Source organism: Megascapheus bottae, chromosome 25 (genome assembly GCF_031878675.1).
Source record: "Megascapheus bottae isolate mThoBot1 chromosome 25, mThoBot2.hap1, whole genome shotgun sequence".
In the NCBI taxonomy this organism is placed as follows: domain Eukaryota; kingdom Metazoa; phylum Chordata; class Mammalia; order Rodentia; family Geomyidae; genus Megascapheus; species Megascapheus bottae.
In genome coordinates, this window is record NC_143533.1 from 11,614,366 (window position 1) to 11,639,974 (window position 25,609).

The following is a 25,609-nucleotide window of genomic DNA, read 5'->3' on the forward strand; positions in this document are numbered from 1 at the left end:
TCTGTATTTCTATGGCTGAGTTGGCTTTTTAAGTCAAATTCATAAAGAGTCTATGTAAAAATACCCTTAGCTTCTAAAATCTTATTTTTTGTTAGTATAGTAATTCAACAAAATGATAAAATATCTGTGATTGGGTCCAGTATTTCTGTATGGGTTTTATATGTTTTTCTCTCTGGGTTAGGATATGGTAACCAGAGGCCCATTTTCTGGAGTGAAATGCAGGAGTAGAAAGGAAGGAAGGACTCTAGTTGATGACCTACCACCGATCTAATACAGATGTGTCATTTTGTCAGCCTGCAAAGCTGTACCAGTTAATCCCTCAGCATTTATAATAATTGCTGTATCCTGCAGAAGCCGTACTGTGACACAATGTATCCCTGGAATTCATAAGTAGGTTGTTTAAATGCAAAATAATTATTAAGCACTCATTCTTGGAATTCATCCTGAGATAAGTAGCCCTTAAGAAAATGTCTAATACAAAATGACATTTGGGTTTTGGAATATATAACCTTTTGTATTAATGGTCTCCCAAGGTGTTTTACATAGTAATTGGATGGTAGTATGGTAAGTATTTCAGTAAGTGAAATGACTCTTGGGAACTGAAGTAGAGGTTTAGCTATTCTTGGATTTTGAGTTCGATTTCATTGACTATGGGGAGGTATGGTGGGCTGGAAGGCTGTTTAAAAGTAGCTCAAGGCCTTCTAGAAAGTTCATTGAAAAATGCCAACAAAAAGAAAACAGAGGGGGTCTCAGGGATGAAGAGGAAGATGTCTTTGTGATAGATGAAGAATCAGGTACACAGAAAAGAGGCCCACATAGGGCTGGAACCCATATCTCTAAGTGAGAAGGCCTACCATATAACACTAGTTCAGTGTCAGCTGTACTACTACATTTCAGCTAGGAAACATAGACTTAGTATTTCTAGGCTTCCATTCCATTAATTGTGAATTAGAAATAGTATATATTACAGTTGGAGGGAGATTTGAAAAAAAAAACCCTCAAAGTGGATGCTGGTAGCTTACCTTTTTAATCCTAACTACTCAGGAGGCTGAAATCCTAAAATGCTTATCTCCAACTAACCAGCAAAAAAACCCAGAAGTGGCAATGTGGCTCAGTTGGTAGAGCCCCAACCCTAAGTAAAAATATAGCTAAGGGATAATTTACTATTCCTGATTTCAAAACCCAGTACAGCACAATAAAATTACAAAGTCCCAAGTACCATTGCCAGTCCATAGTAGATATGAAAGAAATGACATTTCTTCTAGATCCATGTTGTCAGAACTCCTTTTCTGTATCATTTTTCATATTGATTCATGTTACTATGGTATTAATATTGTTAACTTATTTTATATTTGTGCTGATCCTAGGGCTTGAACTCAGGACCTGGCCGCTATCCCTGAGCTTTTGTGCTTAAGGCTAATAATGCTCTACCACTTGAGCCAAACCTCTAATTCTGCCATTTTGCTGATTAATAGTAGAGATAAGAGGCTTATGAGCTTTTCTGCCCATACTGGCTCTAAGCCATAATCCTCAGATCCTCAGCCTCCTGAGTAGCTAGGATTACAGGTGTGAGCCACTGGTACCCAGCTTAATGCTGTTATGTTTTACAACTTCAAGTTATAATTAGGCAAATATGACTCATCCACCTTTCCCTGTCCAATTCCCAGCACTCCCATACCACATCAAGAAACAAATCAAAATGCAATTAGTCGGTGACTAGATGCTAAATAGAAAGTTTATAATATCTTGTCTCCTCCAATAATCTATTGTACAGTTGAATCGAAGGCATGGCAGTAATGGAAGGGTTGAAACTGGGTCTGTGTCAAATATGAAGAAGATTAATATAGATGCTAATTTGACATGTTTGGCGGGAGAATGTCTTAAATCACAATGGGTGGGTGTTGAAGAGCTCAGCCACCCAGCAACAGGCTGAGAGACACTATGCCTAATATATTTAAACAGACAGTGTTTTGCATCTGCATCTGTGAAAATGGATACAAGTGTATTTTATATAGACCTACTACCCAATTTAGATAAATTTATCTTTAACACCCTCCAAAAAATAAAGATAATAATTAATTTTCCAAAAGAAGTCACAACCACAGTGTTCTTTGAATTGCATATCCCTGGGTGTGAGTGAAGTATGATTTAACTCATTTTAAAAATCAATTTACAAGTAAAATTTTTCAGGAACACTTCGAGGTAAAGCAGATTCTGCCAGTATTTCGAAATAAGAGTGACAGTGATATGTTCGGTTTTTATCATGGGTGAAATTATATGAGCCAAGAACATAATTATATATTTTAGAAAGAACATTGGGGTACTTAGAACCTAGGCTTAAAAAATCACACATTTGAATTTTTGTGGTGTGTGCATGCACCTGTGTGTGATGGTCCTGGGGTTGGAACTGAGGACCTAAGTAGTTTTGGCTCAAGATTAATACTCTACCACTTGAGCCACAGCTCTTTTTCTGGCTTTTTGGTGGTTACTTGGAGATAAGAGTCTCACAGACTTTCCTGCTTGGGCTAGCTTTGAGCCAAAATCCTCAAATCTGAGCCTCCTGAACCCCTACCAGGGTCCAGCTCACATTTGAAATTTCCTAATTGGGATAAAGTTGCAAAGTCTAGGGATCTAATTGAACTGTCAAAGGAAAGCTCTGATGGTTCAGAAAATGGGGCATTTGGTTTATTCCTGCTTACAATCCAAGACCCTGTTTGGTATCAACCTTCCAAAACCGTCCTCTCCTTGCTCCTCTTGGACAGCCTGTTTTATCATCTCCAGGGTTTTGTAATCCTTTATTATCACCCTTTATGCATTATTTCTTCAGCATCCAGTCAACTGGGTATATCTCCCATCTGTCAGTGGTACCTTGAGGTTAAAGGAAACTATTTATCTCCCTAGGAGCTAGTTCATGGTCTGATCTGCATCAGATGATGCATAAATAGGTGCTAAGTAATAAATGCATACCCAAGTAAGTAATAAAATAGTCCAGTATTCTCATCCTTTTCTCCTTTCAATATGCAGAAGATGAGAATGGATTGAAACAATCCAAGTTTCCACAAGCCATGAGGTCATGATGCTTTAAGACCCCCTAGGGCTGAGACATACATGACCCAGAAGTGTCATGAAGCACACTAAACAATGATGGTTGAAGAATTAAAAACGGCTTCTCATACCACTTCCTCTCAGGATGTGAGAGGAGGGTCCTTCCTTGCCTCTTCCTAGTTTGGGTGGATTCCTATAATCTTTGGTTTCTTTGGCTTGTAGCCAGCTAGCTGCCTTATTTCAGTCTCTGCCTCTGTCTTCTGATAGTCTCTTCTGTGAGTCTTCACATGGACCTTCTCAAAAGTGAAGTAGTCACTGGCTTTGAGGTCTACCATAATCTGACTACTTACCTTTATTAATTATATTGACACAGATTTTCCAGTTAGATCACATTCTAAGGTTCTTACAGTTGTCGATTTTGACTGGACACCATCTAACACAGAACATAGGTGTTGCCCAATCCTTTCTATAGATGACATAATTTACACAGTGGCTACTAAGACCTTCCTTTACCTCCTTTTAAAACCCAGCTTGAAACTTTACAGAATTTAACTGGAGGCAGGTTATCTGTTCCTTGACTAGAGCCCCTAGTCAGCCTCCTGCCCCTGCAGTTCATATAAAACCCCGAACTAGGTAGAGCTCTCTTGCCTTGCATTGTAGCTCTCCTTGCATCCTCCTGAGATCCCCTGAAGGGAGAAACATCCTGTGTGGATTTCCAAAACCCTTCCTTGGTTCTCAGACTATCATCCAGCCCTGTGCTGTGACATCCAACCCTGCCAAGCCTGTAACTCCAACAACATTCCCAGTCCTGGCTTTCTCTGGCCCGGCATGTCTCACCTCTCACAAAGCCCTGATTCTAACAAAGAAATAGCATTTTACTGAATTATGATTTTCCCTTTCTGGAAGCCCCCTGGGGCTGTGGTAGCTCTCATTTATAAATTGAAACAGTCCAGATGATGAGTTCCAAATGTACTAATGTTTTAACATCGTAACTAGTTAAAAGGAAAATTATTCTTGGTTATCTTCCTCTCTTGAAGAGGTTTCTGTTGATCAGACTTCATGTTTTCCTCTAGGGCATTCTTTTAAAAGCCTATAAAGGCAAAGGCACAGTATTTGGCTATATTTGTACCGGCAATGCTGGCATAGTACATGAAAGATGGATGTGAATTTCATCTTTTGTTAGCACAGCACCTATAGTCTGTTTAAAATGGACCTGCTTATGAATGTGAGGTATGAAATCTATCGGAATATGCTCTTCACCTAAGGGGGGAAAAAGCAGCAAATTTCACACCAGTAACTTCCTCCTGATTCTGGCAATGGGGTGAGATGAGGTTTTTGACAAAAATGGTAGGTATTACATAACACTCTCTTCTTGCAGATGCGTGCGCAGCTTTAAAATAGAAACGGGAAAGCGGTACATTGTCTGCAGAAGCTAACTATGTGAGAGTGGAAAAACGACATTGCTATTACCCACAAAGTATGAAATTAACAAATAAGAAGGGGGAGGGCCAGGACTCTCCTGTTTAGGTCTCCCTGAGTAATCTCCAAGAGAGGATGGGTGGCCATCTCTTAGGACATTTCAGAGGCCATAGGATGAATCTCTATCACCTGAGGGCCAAGAGTCCTTGAGCAACTTCCTCCTAAGAGAAGATAATAAAAAACTGCAGAGAATTAGACCTGTGCCTAGAAGTAAAGTCTTGGTAGCTAGTCATATTGGAAGTTGTGTGTTCTATAAAGATTAGATGATACCCTCTAAACTGGGGTTAAATGCTGTCCCCTAAAAATTTGTATCTACCACATAAAATCTCAGAATGTGATCTTATTAGCAAATAAGATGTGCTCAAATACAGTTAGTTTCATTAAATTAACTGGCATCCTCCCCCCCCCCCCAAAAAAAGGAGGCTATGCCAGGCGTTGGTTACTCACTCCTGAAATCTTAGGTACTCAGAAGGCTGAGATCTGAAGATTGCGGTTCCAAGCCAGCCAGGACAGGAAGGTCTGTGAGACTGTTATCTCCCATAAACTACTCAGAAAAAGCTACAAGTGGCATTGTGGCTCTAGTGGTAGAGCACAAAGCTTTAAGCAAAAGGAGCTTAGGGATAGTACCTAAGCCCAGAGCCCAAGCCTCAGGACTGACAAAAAATAAAATAAAATATGGAGGGCATATGATAATGGAAGCAGATTAGAGTGAAAGAGTGACAAACTGGGGAACACTGAGAAGTTACTTTTCAAAGCTTTTACAGTGAATATGGCTATCGATTCCTTGAATTTGCATGTTAGCCTCCAGAAATGTAAAACTAAATCTCTATTGTTTGAAGCTGGCTCTGTTTAGGGTAACTTGCTAGGGTACCCCTAATTGGTGTTCTAATAACAATCTGGCATAACCTCACATCTGTCTTACAGCAAGACTCTGTCTTACCTTACTACCTGAAGAGGCTGCTCTAAATCCCACAGGGCCTTCTTTCTCTTCAAAGTCTGGGGGCTCTAGTTTGTATTCTGAGATTCTTCCCTCTCTCCAGCAAGGACAGCATCGTCAAAGCCTTATTCAAAGCCTTTTCCTCATGAGACAAAAAATAACTATTTTAGGGTGTCCTTTTCACTTCTCTAATCATCCAGACCCTTTCTTTGGGACCATTGCTGCCAGCTTTGACCTTTCTCCAAAGACCAAGTTTCTGCCTTTCCCCTCCAGACACCACCTGCTCCCACAAACCTGGGAGGCTCTGTTTACATACACACAGTGTACTCAGTGAACTTGTGTTAGACATATGTTGCACATCTACTGGGTCAGTAATTTGCATAGTGCCTTCAAAAGATTGTGTACATCAGAGTTAAGATGTTGCTTGACATGCTTGGGGGTGGGGAGTGAAGGAAGTCAACTTGGAGCCAGGCGCTGGTGACTCACACCTGTAATTTTAGCTATTTAGAATGCTGAGCACTGAGGATTGCAGTTCAAATCCAGCTTGAGCAGGAAAATCTCTGAGACTCTTATCTCCAGTTAAGCACACACACACACACACACACACACACGCACGCACATACACACACACGCACACACGCACACATGCACACACACACACAAAAGCTGGAAGTGGAGTTATGGCTCAAGTGATAGAGCCTTGAACAAAAAAGCTCAGGGACAGACCCTAGGCCCTGAGTTCAAACGGCAGGACCAGCACATATTAAACACACACACACACACACACACACACACACACACACACACACACACGGAAACCAAGATGGGAATCCAGCCCACTATGAAAACTTTTGTGAGTTACTATTTTATAGCTCTCTCCTACAGGGTAGGAAGCAGTGAAACAGTCCCTTCCACTTCCATTTCTCTCCTCACTAGGACACTTGACATGTGGTTAGCTACTCAGTAAACACATGTGAGATGCTTGTACATTGAAGGGCTGGTAGAAAATTTAAGAAGTGCCTTGGTATAGAGGACTCATCAGGGCAGACAAGAGCAAAAAGAGAGGTTACAGCATTTGTGATGTAATAACACAACAGATAAGTGATGTCAGGATGCAGACCAAGTGCCACTGTCAGTTACGAGTTGACTTCTCGCCAGAGCCCTCTCCGAAGTTACTTCATTCTGCAAGTGCAGCTCTTTCTTTCTTCTGCTTGACAGGAGAATGTACTGAGCACTCCCAGATGGGCCTTTCCCTAAGAAGGGCCCACTGGGGCCCAAATGAATTAAGTTAGAGGAGTGTGAGCAGAGTCAGCAGTGAGAGACTCAGCTGCAAGGTCACAGCCTTCCTGAAAACAGTCACAGAGGAAGACACAGCTCTTCCTTAATTCATGCACTCGGAAACAGGATGTCTCCTTTCTTCATTAATGCATAACTGCCCACTATGTGACTGACATGATTGCAACCTAACATTAGTCCCAAGGGAAAAGTGGCAGAAATGTTTGGCACTCTGTATTAGGAGACTTGGGTCCCACTTCCTTCTCCAAAACCACTCCAGTGACCTTGGGCTCTTGATCTGTGTCTGTTTTCCAATAAAATTGAATGTGATGAAAGCTTCCTTAGTCTACTCTGATGATGTACAGCAGCTAATAGGAAATGTCACCAAGTGTCAATCGCTCATGCCTGTAAACTTAGCTACACAGGAGGCTGAGAGTTGAGGTTCATGATTCAAAGCCAGCGCTGGCAGAACAGTCTGGGAGACTCTTCTCTCCAACTAACCATCAAAAAGATGGAAGTGAAACTGTGGATCAAACAGTAGAGCACTAGACTTTAGTAAAAGAACATGTAAGAGACAGAGCTCAGGCCTGAGTTCAAGCCCCAAGACTAGCACCAAAAAAAAAAAGGCACAAACAAACATGGAATTGTCTTGCAAAGTTATAAAGCATTCAGCATGACAAAGAATTTGTATTTCTTTCTTTGAAGCTAGTTTGGGGTTTGTTTGGAGTTTTTTTGGAACCATCTTGTAACTTACAGCCTCCTGCTTTCTAGACAGGCGCTCTACCACTTGAGCCATACCTCTAGCCCCTTTGTGCATTGGTTATTTTCAGAATAGTGTCTTGCTTTATTTCCAGACCAGTCAGAACTATGATGTTTCTATCTGTACTTCCCCTGAAGCTGTAACAACAGATGCACGCCACTGTACACAGCCATTGGTTGAGATGGACTCTCATGAACTTTTATGCCCAAAACTAAATTTGAGGCATGATGTCCCCAGTCTCTGCCTCCAAGTAGCTGGAATTACAGGCTTCGTTTAGTCACTGCACCATGCTTTAGAAGCTAGTCCTTAAAGTGACCTTTTTGCCTAATATCCTCCCTTGTTTTCTCTCTCTTTCTCTGCCACTTTCTTTAGTACTAAGCATGAGGGAGAATAAGGCAGGAAATGAAGAATTAAAAGAGCAAGGAAAGAATGGTAGGATGGATCCAATGATATAAAACAAAGCAAATGATCCCTGGCTTCATTAAGACATTTCACATTCATTAAGTACAATACTTCCCTATTTTAGTCTCAAAATAGTTGGTCTGGCCCATCCAAGTAGTACAGATGTTCTCTTTCTCTTTGGATGACGAATAGAGTGAGACCAAAAGTGGGTGAGCGGCTTTTAGTTAACCTAAGAACCAGAATTATTTTGTTGGTCTTTGATATGGTCTTTTTAAAGGAATTATATACTATTTGTCTCTTCATACAAAATAAGTGCCAGGAAATGGATACTTGCAAGAAGGGAGGGCAGGGCTCAAAGGAGGGGCATAGAAGAATAAAGGGGAGAATGCAGGCAAGAATTCATTATACACACCACAGGAGATATATATAAGGAGATATATAAAGGAAGGTTGAAAGGGGGTGAATATGTTGAAGTTGTGACACAAATCACAATGCATTGTATGCATAAACTGCTTTGCAAAAAGTTCAGTGCATAACCTAAAAGTAAGTTAAATAAGGGAGGGGGTGGGCTGGGAGGAGCAGGTGAGATTGTTGAAAGGGGCAACATTGATCAAGATGTACTCTTCATAAATTGCTTCATTGAATGGGAACTCTTTTGTACAACTACTTAAAGATAATAACAAATATTCCCCTAATCCCCCCCAAAAGAAACCTGAATTATACTAGTTTCTCTTCAACACTAGCTGGTAACTTCCTGTCATGCTAAGGTTCCATGCTCAGGAACAGACAAGAGTGAGTCCCCACAGAGATCCCAGAAGACAAGGTCTGAGTTTTTTGAGTCTTAATAGACACATGTACAAGCTGTCAAAGAACTAGATTCCAGAAAAATACTTGCACCTCACTCAGACTTTTACATATAAACTCAGACATCTATATTGAAAGCATTTTATTGATCAATTACTATAAAATCCTTCTTCTAGGGCATTCTTAGAGGCATGTTTTAAACAAAGTATTCCTGATTGTTTAGTGGCTAGCCACTACATTAGAAAGTTAAATGGGCTTTTTCTGTCCCCATATAGTACCTCACTTACTTCATATATTTCCAAGTAACTGGACTTGGGAACAGAAAATAAAAAGTAGGCTTCTGGTCCAACAGCTTGTTCCAAACACTATTAAAACTTTACAGATAGAGCCAACTTTGAAAAGGGTCCTTTATAGACCAAATAGGTTTGTAAAAGTTACTACTATTATTAGTATCATCTTATTAGTGCTAAACTTTATACAATTTTCTTCCTTTGTGACGTGTGTGTGTGTGTGTGTGTGTGTGTGTATACACATGTGTGCTGTGTGCATATACATGCATGCTGGCACTGGGGTTTAAACTCAGAGCCTGGTGCATCCTCTTTCTGTGCCCTCCCCTCTTAGCTGGAGCCTTGCTGGCTGTTTTTTACACCCAGCCTATTAGAATCTATTACGCTGGTCAAAGACCCGACCTCCCCACAGCATGGGTGTGGGTCAGTGAGTCTTTCCCATCCACACCTAACATAGGTGCTGGGAGGATGATTTAAGTGCAGAGCCCTCAGCGAGAGTCCAGACCCCCCCGGAAGATATACTTTTCGATTGTTAGTATTATACCAAAATGCAGGGATTTTTTTTTTACCTTGACATAGGTTAGCCAAATTCCTGTCATATTTCCAGGTCAACACACAGAAGCTACCTTTCCTTTGAAATCTTTTCATATCTTCATAGCTCAAATAAGAGCCTTTATGTTTGTGAAGAAAATCAGAAATGGAAATATCATATGATGTAGCCACCCCATTCCTGGATATTTATAGAAAAAAATGAAATCAGGATCTGAAGGTGATATTTGAACTTCCATGTTTCTTGTAGCCAAGAGATGTCTATGACTTAAATACTAGCCAGCAACCACAGTGGATAAGAACATGTGGTATACACATATAGTAGAGTATTAGTTGACCCTAAGAAAAAAGAGAGAGAGAAAGAAATTGTGATATAAACGTGAATAAACCTTGAGGCCATAAGTGAACCAACACTGCCACAGGGCACAAATGCTACAGGACAAACATACACACAGCATGCAATACAGTCAAGCAGATAGAAGCAGAGAGTAGAGGAATGGTAGCTACAGTTTTGTCTTTATCTGGTAGCTAAGCTTTGGGTGTTTGCTATGCATCATTGTGTCTACAATTAATAATATAGCATTATACACTTAAAAATCTGACAAGAACTCACAATATAGTTCTGTGGTAGAGCACTAGCCTAGCACGTAGAAGGCCTTAGTTTCTTTCTATCCCCAGCAACACCTTCCCCCTACCAGAAATGGTTAAGCAAATAGCTATATTACAGTCTCATCACAAGTTTTAAAAAGCAATCTTCCTCCCCAACTCTTTGTCCTGTTCTCATATCTAGGTTCTTTGGGGATATTTTCCAATATACTTATTTGATTTTTCTTGGTTGGTTGATTGATTTGTGTGCCAGTATTTGAGCTTGAACCCAGGACTTTATAACTCAGTCAAGGCGGGTACTTTACCATTGGTTTCCAACTATGATTCTAAGCCTCCTGAGTAGCTAGGAATAGCTCTAGCTACTCATGTACCAGCGACTGAATTGCTTTCATACATGCATCATCTATGCTACAAAATTATAAACTCTTTTTCAAAGCATCCGTTATCCAGTGAATAGTAATGAAGAGCCTACTGTGTGCAGAGCACTACACTTCTACGTGATCACTATTTTCTTTCTTTCTGTTGCTAGTCTTGCCAGCATCCAACTCAGTAAGATACTGTCACTGAACCATTATTTCTGTCATAAATGGTAATTATGCCCATTTATTTGTGATTTGCTAAGAATAGAAATGATCTTTTTTATCCAAACTGGAATGGATGGGAGAAACTAGAATATAATAGATGGGGTGAACTTGTTAAAGTACACCATGTGCGTGTGTAGATAAATAATTGAGTGAAACACAGTGAAATCCCTTCCTATTATTAATGTGTACTAACTTAAAAAAATAAGACAAACCAGGTGCTTGTGGCTCATGCCTACACTCTTAGTTACACAGGAGGTTGAGATCTGAAGATAGTGATTCAGAGCCAGCCCCGGCAGAAAAGTCCATGACCCACAACCAACTACCCACTCTGCCCACAAAAAAGACTTAAAAATAAAGAAAATATACAGAGTTAATTTAGGAAGTTCTGAGAAGCAGAACACTCTTTTATCCCAATGTACTTTGAGATACACACACACACACACACACACACACACACGCATTGCAAATCCAGGAGTTGGAGACTTACACTGTAATCCTAGCTACTCATGAAGTTGAGATCTGAGGATCACAGTTCAAAGCACTCAGATCTCAGTTTAAAGCCAGCCAGGGCATCCAGAAGTGAAACTGTGGCTCAAGTGGTAGGGTGGTAGACTCTGCCTGAGGCCAGAGTTCAAACCTCTGGGCCAGCATGCACATGCATGCATGTGTGCATACACACAGCACACACACACACACACACACACACACACACTCACATACATTAAAGGGAATTGGGTCATGTAATCATAAGGCTAGTTGAGCCAGTCTAATAGTAGAGCAGAGGTCAGAAAGGATAGGCAGAACTCTCAAAACTGACCCTCTGACTAGACCCTCCTCTTTTCATGAGTTCTCCATCCCTGCTCTTAAGGCCTTTTAGCTGCAGGCCCCAGGTCCTCCAAGAGGACCTGGGATCAAATCAGCTGATGATTTTTATCACTTTTAATAACAACTTCACACAACAGTAATATTTAGATTAGCATTTGGACAACTGGGGGCTCTCTCTAAAACACTATCACAAACAGTATGTTGTTCATTAGCATAGTTGGATTACTTCCATCATATTTCTTTGCACATTTTTTCATCATCAATTGATTGTATGAGGGCACTTGATTTTTGCCGTGGTGGTAGGCATATGCACACAGTGGACTGGGGTCAGGCTCAGCGTCCTCTGTAACTGCCCCTTGCTCTCCCACACCCCATTTCCAAACCAATTCTACGAATATCTATTTGGAATCTTTACATACTAAGTTGTGCAGTGTTTTTCTTCTTTCTCCAACTCTCTGCTTCCCATTCCTTCTACTTCCTCCTCCTTTGTAAATTTCTTGACTTCTCTTGAACTCAGGTTCCCAATGACTTTTTAGCTATTTACTATCTTGCAAGTTATAATTTTTTTCATTTATCACAAAACTGCCTTTAGATTCTTAAGCACCCGCATCTAACTTTATATTTCTCTGATTAAGTCCCAAGTTGTCAACATCTTTATTCCTATAAAGAGACCAAGGAAAATGGCATATTCTACTTTTGCATGAACTGCTCTCCACCACAGCAAAATGGTATGTTTCATTGAGCCTTCTTTTTTAACTCCTTATATTTATTATTTTCCTGTCCTCAATGTTTGTTTTTGTTTTGTTTTGTTTTAGGTGCTAGTCCTGGGGACTTGAACTCAGGGCCTAGAAACTGTCCGTAAGCTTTTTGCTCAAGGCTGATGCTTTGCTATTTGAGCTACATCCCTACTTCCAGATTATTTGGTGGTTAATTGGAGATAGAAGTATCATGAACTTGCTGGTCTAGGTTGGCTTTGAACTGTGAGCCTCAAATCTCAGTCTCCTGAGTAAGATTCCAGGCGTGCACCACCATTGTCCAGCATCAACCCTTGTTTTTATTGAGGAGCATAGTGACATTTAATTCAACATTGCCACCTTGATTCTGCTATTCCCTTCTAGCTTCTGCTTCACTCATTGATTAGTACATTGTTTCTGGAACTAAGAGACACTCTTTGTAGTATGTTAAAGTATCCCTTGTTTGGTTATATCTAACTTAGGTAAGATGGAAGATTCTGGGCTAATTTTTATATTTTCTTCTTGGCACTTTGGAGGAATTTTCCAATTCTGTTTCAGGTTACCTCTGGGCTGATGAGAAATTCTGTTGTGAATTTGAATGTTTAAACTCACAAACATTTGTCTTACCACTTCCTGTGGTTGTTTCCCTCCTTTCTTCTTACCCTTTTTCTCTCCCTTTCTCATTCCTTCCTTGTATTCTTCTATCCTTTTCTCCTCTCTCACCTCTATCTCTCCCTCCCTCCCTCCCTCCCTCCCTCCCTCCCTCCCTCTCTCTTTCCCTTCCTGTCTTCCTCCCTCCCTTCACCCTTCCTGTCTTATTTTTTGAAGTAAAATCACTTCACCATCCTCCTGCACTGGCTAAGCAATGCTAGGATTACAGGCATACAAGATCAAGCCTGTCATAAGAACTTCTTTATATTTGATGTACTGCAGTTTCTCAACCCCTCCTTCTACTGAACCCTCTTCTTCCTCTGGCTCAGTTTCCTTCATTGGTTTGTATCGTTTCAATCTGAGAATTTATGGCCTACTAGAGAATTCTCTTTCAACACACTTGTGTGTGATCACTCTTACATTCAGGTCCCTCCTGGGGATCTCAAGCACGTGTTTTTGGAATGTCTCGGTCTGTTGTTTTCTCATGGACTTGTCGTTTTCATACATCTCTGGAGGTCTCTAAGTTTTATTCTTGGCTTCATCTTCCAATTTAGACATCTTTCCTTTGGTTTTTCTCCGACAGGTTCGGTTGAGTTTAATCTTTTACATTTCTGAAATATATGCTTACATTTCCAGTCTGATTATTCTGTTTACATGCTGTCTTCTTTCACTCTGAGATCAGTTGATTCTTTCCTCTTTTTGGAACATTTCTAAACATGCTTGTTTTGAAGTCCTTTGGAAGCTGCTCCATTTTCTGTAGTTTCTCAGCTATGTCCTCTTTCATGTGCTCTGTCTGCTGGGTCTACCTTGTGGGGGTGGAATTCCCAATGTGCTTTATACCTTTTTTTTTTCTGTTAGCTGGTTTGCAATAGTTGTCTTTCATGTGGTTCTCAGAAATGCCCTGGGCTGGAGGGGGGTTATCTCATGTAGCAGTTAATCACTGACTTCTGGCCAGATTTACCTAAATTCTAGACCATTCAAAAATGGTTCTTATCGAGGCATGGGTGGCTCGCTCCTATACACCTTTCAGGAGGCTGAGATCTGAGGATTAATATTCAAAGACAGTCTGGGCAGGAAAGTTTGTGAAACTGTTATTTCCATTCAATCTTGGACACACACACACACACACACACACACAAAGCTAGAAAGTAGAGCTGTGGCTCAAGTGGTAGAGTGCTAGCCTTGAAGATAAAAGCTCAGGGACAGTGCCCAGGTCCTTAGTTCAAGCCCTAAGACCAAGAACCCTGTTCTTTGATTTATCAAAGCAATTGTTTTGCTTTTCTGATGGATTTGAAATCTTTCCTCATTTTTATTTGTGTTTTGTTTTTCTAGATTCCAGTAAGATGTAGTACATTCTCTTGATTTTGTTGTTTACCATTAGAGTGTCTACTCTGATACTGTTTTTTTCCTAAACTTGTTTTCTTCCTGACTGATAAATGTGAATTAATTCCCACTAACATAGGTCGTGTGTGCCTTTTGTCAGTCTGAAACATCTCTCACTTTTTACTGGTGACTTTTGATGTACAGAAATATTCACTTTCATATAGTAAAAATAAAACCACGCAGTCTATTAATGGAATATTTGTGTTTATAATCCTTGTTGAGAAACCCTTTCACACTGAGTCAGAAAAATATTATCTAATTTTTTTTATTTCAAAGTTTGGCTATTTAAATTCAGCGCATAAGCCCACCTCAAATCTATTTTTGAAAATGGTGTGAGATGGAGATTCAGTATTATTTTTACTTTTGTGTATGAATAATTATACCAGTAACATTTATTAAATTTTCTCCTCCCCTCCCTTCCACCTCCCTCCTTCTCCGCCTCTATTCTTGAGTTCTCCCCTGTTGTTACATCAAGTTTGTATTCGTGTCTAGGTTTGCTTCTTGTCTTTTATCCTGCTCCATCCATTTATCCATCTCCTCTGTGTGAATTTCACACCATATACTTTATCAGAACTTTAAAAGGAGACTTAATTTCTCATAGGATAAACTCTAGTCAACATTTTTCTCCAAGGTCACCTCAGCTGTTTGTCCTACATAAACTTACAGACTTGCTTGTGAAATTCCACCAAAGAATTTTTCAGTGTTTATTGGAACTGAATAAAAATATAAGTATAAATTATAAACAAGTCACCTCTTTAATACATAATCTTCTAAATTCTTATTTAAGGTTTGTTTGTTTTTAGCATTACTGAGATTTGAACTCAGCGCTTTACACTTACAAACAGATGTTGTACCACTTGAGACATGTCTCTGGTCCAGTTCTTCTAAATTCTTGATCGCCAAAGAAGTTCTATAAAAAGAAACCCTGGGAAATAGTTAGAAATGACCGACCTCAAGGTTCACTCCACACCTATTGAAATGAAATCTGCTTTTAAACCGGATCTCAATTGTTTCACGTATACATTTAAGTTGAGAGCTTTGATTTAGGTCATAAAACTGTAAGACCTTTGTTTAGATCTTTATCTATCTTTCCTTGGAGTTTATGTACTTCATTCTTAGATTTCTTGTTCAATTTGCTGCCATTATCCATGGCATATTTTAAATATATTCTCTAGGAACTACAGATGTAAATGAACACCGTCGATATAGTTTATGTTTTACATTGATCTTTTAGAAATTTATTTCATTGGCCTATCTTTGTGTTTCTTCAGTTGTATCTAACTCACTAAACTAATCTATTTGATTATCAACTATTAAACTTCACTTCTGAAATTTCTTACCTTCCTTTAGTTTTAATGGAGATAATGCTCTTTTGAATAAATCACCTTTTCCTTGATTTTCTGCCATCACCTGTGGACTATTGGTATTGTCTGTTGTATTTTTAACTGTTTGGGATCATTTGGTTCATTTTCTAGACTTGCATAGTATTTTGTTCTTGTTGGTGGTGGTGCTGGTGGTGTGTGTTTGGTGGTGGCGGGAGGGGACAATACATGTACTGGTCCTGGGGCTTGAACTCAGGGCCTGGGTACTGTCCCAAAGCTTCTGTTGCTCAAGGCTAGCATTCCACCATTTGAACTCAGGGCCTGGGCACTGTCCCTAAGCTTCTGTTGCTCAAGACTAGCATTCCACCACTTGAGCCACTGTCTGCTTTTTCTGAGTAGCTTGTTGGCATCTTGTGAATTTTCCTGTCTGGGTTAGCTTCAAACTGTGATCCTGAGGTCTCAGCCTCCTGAGTAGCTAGGATTACAGATGGAAACCAGCGGCACCTGGCTTTTCTTGACTCTTAAATGGAATATCATGAAATCAAATTATGCATGTGAAAATTCTTCAATGCTTTAAAAAGATTCACAGAGGTAATCATTACTTGTGATGTCATTATTAATGACTACAGTCTTGAGGGGAAGAGTCTAAAAACTACCCAGAATCTTCTCCTTATCTTTGAGCACACTTCTATGGGTAGACCAGCAAAGAGTGCAGAGTGAGATTTATAGGCTAATTTTATATTGTGTTGGAAAGTTAATACATTTAGCTTCAGACCCAATGCCATAATTTGAGGTATTCGGTCAGGAAACATTACCAGTATTACTCCCAAGGGGACAATTCAAGCAAATCCAAACATATTGTTAGCTACTGGTAGACAGTTAAGCTTAATAATGGGTTAAAAAGATATTACTCAGATTGAATGATTGCTCTTGATTCTGAAGTATTGTAAAGCTTTAAATAATGCAGTAACTAAACTCTGCTTTCCTCTGACGATTTGCCATCAATGGTTTCTGGTGTTGTTGTTTTTTTTTTTTTAATGAAAACATAAGCATTTCAATTCCTTTGTCCCCAGAAACCAGGAACCAGTAAAGGTAAACATGAGTAATGCTACCAAGAAGACTCAGGAGCTAACAAGGTACTCTTTACATTTAACCTATTTGGATCATGTAAACTGAATTCTATGTTAGATCTTCAGACACGTTCTTAACAGTAGAAGCCCAATATGAGAGCATTGATTGCAGTAGTTATCCAGGGCTGAGTCTTTCTGAACAAGTGATGGCCCAATATCCCCCTCATTCCCTTTCCCTCAAAAGAAGTACTTGTGGAAACTCAATGTGTGGATTTTGGTCCCAGTGGAATCTCACAAGCAGGAGCTTTATAACAGAAGGGAAAGTAGAGTCAGTATTTTGTGTGTGGGGGGGGGCGGGTCATGGGGCTTGAACTTGGCCTGGGCACAGTCCCTCATCTCAAGGCTACCACCCTACCCTTGATCTAAGCCTCATTTCCCATTTTCTAAAGGTTAATTGGAGCTAAGAGTCTCAGATCCTTTTTGTGCCGGGGCTGGCTTTGAATCTTGATCCTCAGATCTCAGCTTCCTGAGTAGCTAGGATTATAGGCGTGACCCGCCGCACCAGTGGGAGTCACTATTAAGATCTTCCCCTTGTATTGATGAAACCAACCAAAATGTAGGGTGTCGATAGAAAGCTGTCATTATAACGAGCTTGAGTCGATAGAAAGCTGTCATTATAACGAGCTTGAGTTCTCCAGCATTTGTAGGTTGCTCCTTGCTGAGCATGTCAGAATCCTCCATACCTCGAGAGTGAAGACGGCTATAACTCACCACCTGCTTCCTTCAGCTTGCTTAAGTGCCACCATTTGGTCAGCTCAACCAATGTTCCTTTCTGTTCCTTTCTAGCCAGCAAGCTTTCCCTTCGTATGGTCATTAAAATACTTTCTAAGCCAGGTGTCAATGGCTCATGCCTGTAATCTTACCTACTCAAGACTCAGATCTGTGGATCATGGTTTGAAGCCAGCCCAGGCAGGAAAGTCTGTGAGACTCTTTATCTCCAAGTAAACACAAAGCCAGAAGAAGGGCTATGGTTCAAGTGGTAGGGTGCCAGCCTCGAGTGGAATCACAAAAAGCTCAGGAACAGTGCTTAGGCCCTAAGCTGAAGTACCAGGGCCATCCCCCCACCACAAAAAAAATAACCTTTCTAACCAGGCACAGAAAACAATGGGCAAAAAACCTAAGTAGACATTTCTTATAACGAAGACATAGGCATAACAGGCATATGAAGACATTTTGAATATCACTCATCATTGGAAAAATATATATCAAAAAAAACCACATAGAGATGACATCTCATACCTGTTAGAGCAGCTATTCTCAAAAAGATAAAAGCCCGGTGTGGTGGCTCATATTTGTAATCCTAGGTACTCAGGAGGCTGAGATCTGAGGATCACAATTCAAAGCCAGCCCAGGCAGAACTGGAAGTGGTGCTATGGCTTGTAGCGCACTAGCCTTGAGCAAAAGAGCTCAAGGATAGCAGCTGGGCCCTGAGTTTAAGCCCCATGACTGAAAAAAAAATTGGAAATAACTATTGAACAAGAATTGTGAAAGTTTACATTAAAGATATATGCAAGTGTCACACAGGGTATAGCACATGGTACACGGTCAAAAATTGGCACCTATTATTACTCATTAATGTACGTAAACCATTTTTTTGCCAGTCCTGGTGCTTGAACTCAGAGCCTACAGTGTCCCTGAGCTTCTTTTGTTCAAGGCCATTTCTCTATCACTTGAGCCACGATGCTACTTCTGGCTTTTTCTGTTTATGTGGTACTGAGGAATGGAACCCAGCGCTTCATGCATGCTAGGCAAGCTCTCTACTACTAATCCACATTCCCAGCCCCACTTAAACCATTTTCTTAATTTTACAGCTGAAAACTTTAATGGGTTTCTTTTTTGTTTTTGTTGCTTTTTAACTAAGCTGGGCACAGTGGCTTTAAGCCTGTAATTCTTGATACTTGGATATTGGAAATCAGAAGGGTTGCTGTTCAAAGACAGACTGGGTGAAATGTTAGAGACCTATATCTCAACCAACACAATTGTGGGGATGAGAGAATGGTATACTTCTGACATCCTATGTTTGCAAGAAATGTAGATAACCTGAACTACCCCAGGCTCTATCTGAAAAACAACTTAATGCAAAATGGCCTAGAGACATGGCTCAAGTTGTAAAGCACCTACTTAGCAAGCATAAGACCCTGAGTCTAAACACTAGTAGTGTGAAAAAAAAAAAACTAAAGCTGGGGGGCTTCTTTCTTTCTTTGTTTTTTTTTTTTGTTTTGTTTTCAGTGTAGTAACTGTTCTTAACACAAGTTCCTTTTGTTGGAAAACTGCCTTCAGGAAAGAATGAAGGCACTCTGTTAGTGGCTTCCTTCTAGCTCCAGATCAACGTAACTTGAACAATATTCCAGCAGAATGTTTATGTCATCAGATGTTTTATTATTACATCTATTGATCCATTCCCAACCTGATTTCATTTTTGTGTGTTGGTTTGTGTTGTGAGAAATCAAACCTTCCAAACTTACTTCTGAAACAAATCAAAGCAACTATCTGTATAATGTTGGGGGGAGGGGGAAGATAAAAATCTAAAAATCAAAATATAGAAACTAAAGTAGATAGTAAGAAAGTCAGTTTAGTACCAGTTTGATCAGTCATTCTAGTCAAGTTGCCAGTTTCCTCCTTATGGTTTCTTGATAGTGTTGGTATAGGCTTAACCACTAAGGGAGACTGGATGTTGGAAGACATGACTCCCTGGGCAATCTTTGTAAGTTTGCCAATAAATTTTTATTATTTCAATATTTTAAATGTGATATATATATCGCATTTCCAGGAAGTAAATATTCTAGGGCTTTCAAGGAATTGGAGTATAAAGGGTCTTCAAATAGGAATAGTGTGTGGAGTAGTGGTCTTGATTTCAAGTGCTGTGATTTTCATGCAGATAACGAGTCCTGTATTCCATAATGCAAACCCACACGGCATGATGCCAAAGATAAAATCAGCATAAGTGTACTTCTGTGTGAAGGTAGTCCAGCTGCTTCCACAGCTAGCATGGAGACATTGCTACGCTTCATAACGTTCTAGCCAGTATGTTCCAGCAGAGCTTTTGATAGATACTGGATCACAGATTTCAGAGGATGGGTTGGGATAGTCTAGAATTAGAACTTAGAACACTGCAGTTATTTAGGCAGGTGCTCTACCACTTAATTCATAATTCATGCCATTTTCCCTCCTTCTCTTCTTTCTTTTCTTCCTTCCTTCCTTTTTTCCTCCCTCCCTCCTGTTTGCCTGCTTTCCTTCTTTCTTCCTTTCCTTTCCTTTCCCTTTTAAGATTTAGTCTCACATTTTTGCTACTACCACCTACCAAGTAGCTGAGATTATAGTTGTTCACCACCAGGCTCAATCCTTGGAATAGAAAAAACTTTTAAGTGATGAGGATTTAAAAGCAGCAGAACATTGAGCAACTCCTATCTTACACTGCCTTGTATGTTACCAAGAAGAAACCAAGACTCGTAGAGATCATTTCACTTGTATGGAATCACAGAGCTTAGAAAGTAGCAAAGCTGAGAATCAAATTCAGATCTGGGAGAGAATGGCAGGGTGGAATTAAGCTTTTCCTACTAGCCATGTAGTAGAGTTCTGTTTCTATGTCTGGTGACTTATATTACAGAATTGACTGCTGAGCTGATCACTTGCCCTGTAACTTCAGGCTCTCACGGAATCGATTGCTTTATAAATCAGTCATAGGTACAAAGATTTTCATTTCAAGGAGCTATGGATTAGCAAGACTTGCTCACATGTTCAGAATCACAGACGTGATGGTGTCAGCATTCATATTTTAATAGCAGCTACTATCAGACACTAGTCCTGTTAGGCAAGGAAGAGAATGGAGGGCAGATACCCGGTATTGTTATTGCACATCATGTGTTTTCAAAGTCACACAGCCCTGCAATATTGGGGACCCAGTCTGAATGAAGGGGGTATTCAAAACTCCTTCAATACCAAGTATTTTGCTTGGAGTTAAGGTCACTCAAAATGAACAGATGACAAGGTGTGGGTTTTTTTTTTTTTTAGTCTAGCCTCCACTCAAGATAATTCCACACTCAGATATGTCATCTTCAGACATTGTCACCATCAGGCGCACTGGCCTGTTTGCCAAAATAGTGTGTTCTTAGAGTGAAAAGAAAAACAACAGATTTTTATGTCAGTAATTCTAAGTTGGTAACTATTCCTTTTTCCTGAATGATTCAAATTTTTCACATTTTCTCAGAAATGAGGTCAGGTAGAGGGGAAAATATTATATTTGGTGTTCAATTGATCAAGAAATGAGTCCCAATTCTCTACTTCTCTTAGTAAGTAAAGACCTAGCCAAGTTGTCCTCAAACATCCTCTCCTACCCCTGAATGCCAGCCAAGCTCCAGGGCAGAAGGTAACAGATTTCTGGAAAGAAACCTTGGGCGGCAGCAGCCAATCATGTGGGAATGAGGAAGGCTCTCTTACAACTGAAACCACAGAGGAGTTAGAACAGGAGGCAAGATAATTACCTACCTGGAGACTAGCCAGGAAAGCAGCCCAGGCCTCTTGCGAAAAATGCCATGGGAAATGTAATGACCACATGTGGTAAGGGGACCTCGGGTTCCTACCTGATCTGATAAGCAAGGTCAACAGAGGACACTGATCCCAGAGTGTATTATTTATCTAGCTCTTACGCCCCAGTAAGACTTCCCCTGATGTAGAGACTGATCTGAACACCTATCTAATGGCTGGCATTGGTTCTCTGGAGACCTATAGAGGTCCTCCTTTTCTAATGCTAAACTCATCTGTGTGTCTATGTGTGAGTGTATATGAAAGCACATGTGTGCCCTCCTGCACATGTGGATTGTGTGTGCTGGCAATGGGGCTAGAACTCAGGGCCTTGCACTCTCCCTTAGGTCCCTCCTTCCCCCAGACCTGGTATTCCACCACTTAAGCCATTTATTCACTTCAATATATAACCTAAAATGAATAAAAGTAAGGGAAGGGTGGGTGAAAATGTTGAAAGGGTGACGTTGATCGCGATACACTATATTCATAATCTGCTTTGGTAAATGGCAATTTCTAAGTATAGCTTCTTAAAGATAATAAAACTATCTCCTCTCCTTCCAAAAAAAGAATGCAGTGGAAGTTAGAGAAAAGAATAATCATCATAGATGGGCATGCTGAGGGAAGGCATTCTGAAAGAGGTAATACTTAGCTGTTATGGAAAGATACTACATTCCACATGTATATGTACCCTGAAAATTCATATGTTGAACCTGAATCCTTACTAAGAGATAGAGTCTTTGAGAGGTCACAAGGTCATGAGAACAAAACCCTCATGGATTGGATCAGTGCTCTTATAAAAAGAGAGGCCCAGAGAGCTACCTTGTTTCTTCTACCTCCCAAAGACTGAACCCTCAAGTGATCCACGCTGAGTCTGCCTAGTCTGCCTGTCTTGAGCTTGGAGTTCCCAGCACTGAGAACTATGAGAAATGAACTTTTCTTTTGTATTTTTTGGAGCTTCTCATATATCTGCCTGGGTTAGCTTTGAACCTCAGTCTTCCAATCTCAGTCCCTTGAGTAGCTAGTGTAGCCACCAGCCCTTGACTCTCCTAGGTTTTGAGTGGATAGTTCCAAACTTAATTTCTTCAACCTCCAAGTCTTGCTATTTTTTTAATGGCGTGGTTTTTCAGGATGTGGAGTTTGGGCAGAATGCACATTTGGCATTAAAGCACAACTTCCTGGATCTGGCAGGTGCCTTATATTTACAAGTTGATAATAAATATTTGGTGAATGAACGAATAGATGAATGACTGCATGTGCTTTCTAGCTGTCCCACTTAGGATTTGAAGAAGTCAGTTTTCTTTGTGCCAGAGCCTCATATTTGCAATCCATCTGTCCATCAGATTTTCAGCAATGTTTTCATTGTGGTGATTACCAAGCTTATTGTATTTAATTATGTGTCCTTAAGGTATTGGGGGAGGGGGAGTGACTTCTTTCACTGCTGAAGGAGAAGCATGTCAAAACCCTTTCTAGAATTCCAAGCCATATAAAACATTATTTCTTGTTTCCTTTTTATTTTCTTCAGAATCACTGTAACTTATAAATTTGATAATAGCTCTTTTGAAGTCTATATGTAGGTTGCTCTTATTCCTACTTTTTCTAAATCTTAAAAAAAGAAAAACAAGCGGAGTACTACTGGCTCATGTCTATAATCCTAGCTACTCAGGAGGCTGAGATCTGAGAGTTGAGGTGGAAAGCTAGGTTGGCAAGAAACTCCATGAGACTCTTATCCACAATTAATCACAGAAAAAGCAGGAAGTGACACTGTGACTCAAGTGGTAGACTACTAGCCTTTAGCAAAAGGAGCCCAGGGGCATCACCTAGGCTCAAAGTTCAAGTCCCATGACTGGTTTAAAAAACAAGCTGCTTTGTGGTCAGTCTCTCCTACAATGCTTAAGAAAAATTGAGCACGTTGAGTTTTGGATAACAGGGTATCTAATAATAACTAATGCTCTCAGATTTTTAAAAAAAACAACCTTTTGTGTAGCAGGGAAAGTAAACATATATGTAAGACAGCCAACAAATGAGATACAACACTGTTGACCTAGGTCAGCTTTCTACCTAACTGTTCCCCATATCCTAAGGGATGGGTTTGTAACACACAGGATACCTCTGAGGTCACTTTCCTTTCTCAAACTAGCTTGTAAATAAGTTTTCAGTTAGCTACTGGTTCCAGGTTTCAGAATGCCTTTTCTTTGTTTTGTTTTGTTTTGTTTTGTTTTGTTGTTTGCTTGTTTGTTTTTGCTGGTCATGGGGCTGGCTTCTCTTCATTTTTTTCCCCCTGAGAATTAAAATCACATTGGTTTGCATGAATATTGTATGACCCTTATTTTTCCCTCTTGGTGATTCACCATGGAGATAGGTAGATCTTACAGCCTAGAACCAAATTTAAGGCCTCTAGGTGTTCTCTGCTTGATATTGGTGAAAGTGGCTTGTAACAATCCTTTCCCAGAGAAACTTGTTTGAGGTCTTCTTTGCTAAATGCTAAAAAACTCTTTAAGTGTGTCCTGAGACATATAACCATTCCCAACCTACACTATCCATATCCAGCCATATGCCTCTTCTTTCTGAGAATCCTTGGGAGAGTCTCTATTCTCCTGAGTCTCACTGGGACCTAAGTCAAGATTTGGGCAGCCCATATATACAACAAGAGGGTGCTCATGCAGGAACTTCCCCCATGCTTCTGTCTCTCTCTATGACTGTCTCCATCTTTTAGCCAATGGTGGTTGTCACCCTGTGGCAACTGTGATGTTTACCTTTATGGCAGTTAGCCTAAGGACTTTGGGTTCCAAGACCAAATCACCGCAGGCCTGTCACAAGCAGCAATTTCATTGTAATTCATTATTCAACATTTACACAAGCTTAGGCTTCATTTGGTATAGGTAATAGCTAGCAAGCCAAGTTTCTTTTATGAAACCAAGAATCCAAACACACAGTAATTACTCAGAGGAGGGAGAAACCACCCGCGGTCAAATAGTACTACTCTAAATATTGACACTGTATACTTTCTGTTCTGCATTAACCATGTCGATCCCGTTGGCTTCCAAGTGCAGTGCTGTCTTTGGAACAAAAAAATGCATACAGAAGAGGAAAGTATTAGATAAGGGGAAGTAATAAGTGCATGGAAAGTCTAAACAATTGTATGGGAAGTAGGAAACGAGGACATATGGAAAGAAGAGGGGAAACGGAGCTGGACATTGGTGGCTCACACCTATTATTCTAACTACTCAGGAGGCTTGAGATCCTAGAATCATAGTTCAAAACCAGCCCAGGCAGAAAAGTCTGTGAGACTCTTACTGTCAGTTAAACTACCAGACAACCAGAAGTAGAGCTGTGGCTTAATGTGGTAAAGGACTAGTCTTGAACAAAAGAGCTCAGAGACAGTGCCCAGGCTGAATTCAAGCCCCATGACCAACAAACAAAAAAAAAGAAAAGAAAAAGAAAAAAGGAGCGGTGAAGAAAACGGAAAGGGAGAGAATAGACCACTTTTACACACTCCAATATTCATTGATTCCCCTCCCCCAATTATGGATGCCTTCCAGTTATTTCTGTGCCATATGATTAAATTAGCTTATTTACTGCTCATAAACCATCTGGAAAATTGTATGATGCAGATTTTACTTACCAGTCCTGAGGTCTAAAGGATCAACCCTTTAAAGTAGAACCATTTGGTTCCCAGATTATCAACTTTTAAACTTCCCTTGCTCTAGATCTATTATTCTGACTCCAAAGTGAATGAATATCTATTAGCATTGTTTTGTGTTTTCCTTTGTCCTGTAATTATTTATATCAAGGATCTATCTTTTCATGTGGATGAGTCAGGCACCAGTGGCCTATGTCTGTTATCCTAACTATTCAGGAAGCTGAGATCTGAAGATTGTGGTTTGAAGAGTGTTTAGGTATGAAAGTCCAGGAGATGCTTATCCTCATTAATCATCAAAATGTCAGAAGTGGAGCTGTAACTTAGTAAAGTACTAGCCCTTCAGTTGAAAAACTCAGGAACAGTGCCCAGGTCTTGAGTTTAAGCCCCAGTATTGGTATGTTCATGCGTGTGTACACACACACACACACACACACACACACACACACACACACACAAATTTCCTTGAAAACACCTGGCCCCTGGCTAAGTCCAGGATGGAAGAACAGAGTGCTTCTCCCCAAGGCCATTCTGATCCTTGAGGAAATGACTTTGGGTGGAAATAATCACATGTCCTAAAAATAATCAGTTCTGACTTTCTCGTTTTAAGAAGTCGGATCTCAAGGGGACATCAAAGTGGAAGGAGAGTCCAAGACTATTCCCAGAAAGAACTTGGAA

At 40.2% G+C, this 25,609-nt stretch overlaps 1 long non-coding RNA gene across 5 annotated transcripts in view; it reads left to right on the forward strand.

Annotated features, from left to right (window-relative positions):
* The window catches only part of LOC150046392 (uncharacterized), a 247,837-nt gene that overhangs the window by 200,804 nt on the left and 21,424 nt on the right, over positions 1-25,609 (forward strand). For 4 of the 5 annotated variants that reach the window (XR_016539610.1, XR_016539609.1, XR_016539608.1 and 1 more), the window contains exon 4: positions 16,717-16,779. The exons of the other annotated variant lie outside the window; for it this stretch is intronic. This is a non-coding gene — a long non-coding RNA (uncharacterized LOC150046392). The remainder of the gene's footprint in view (positions 1-16,716; positions 16,780-25,609) is intronic. 5 annotated transcript variants of the gene reach the window in all.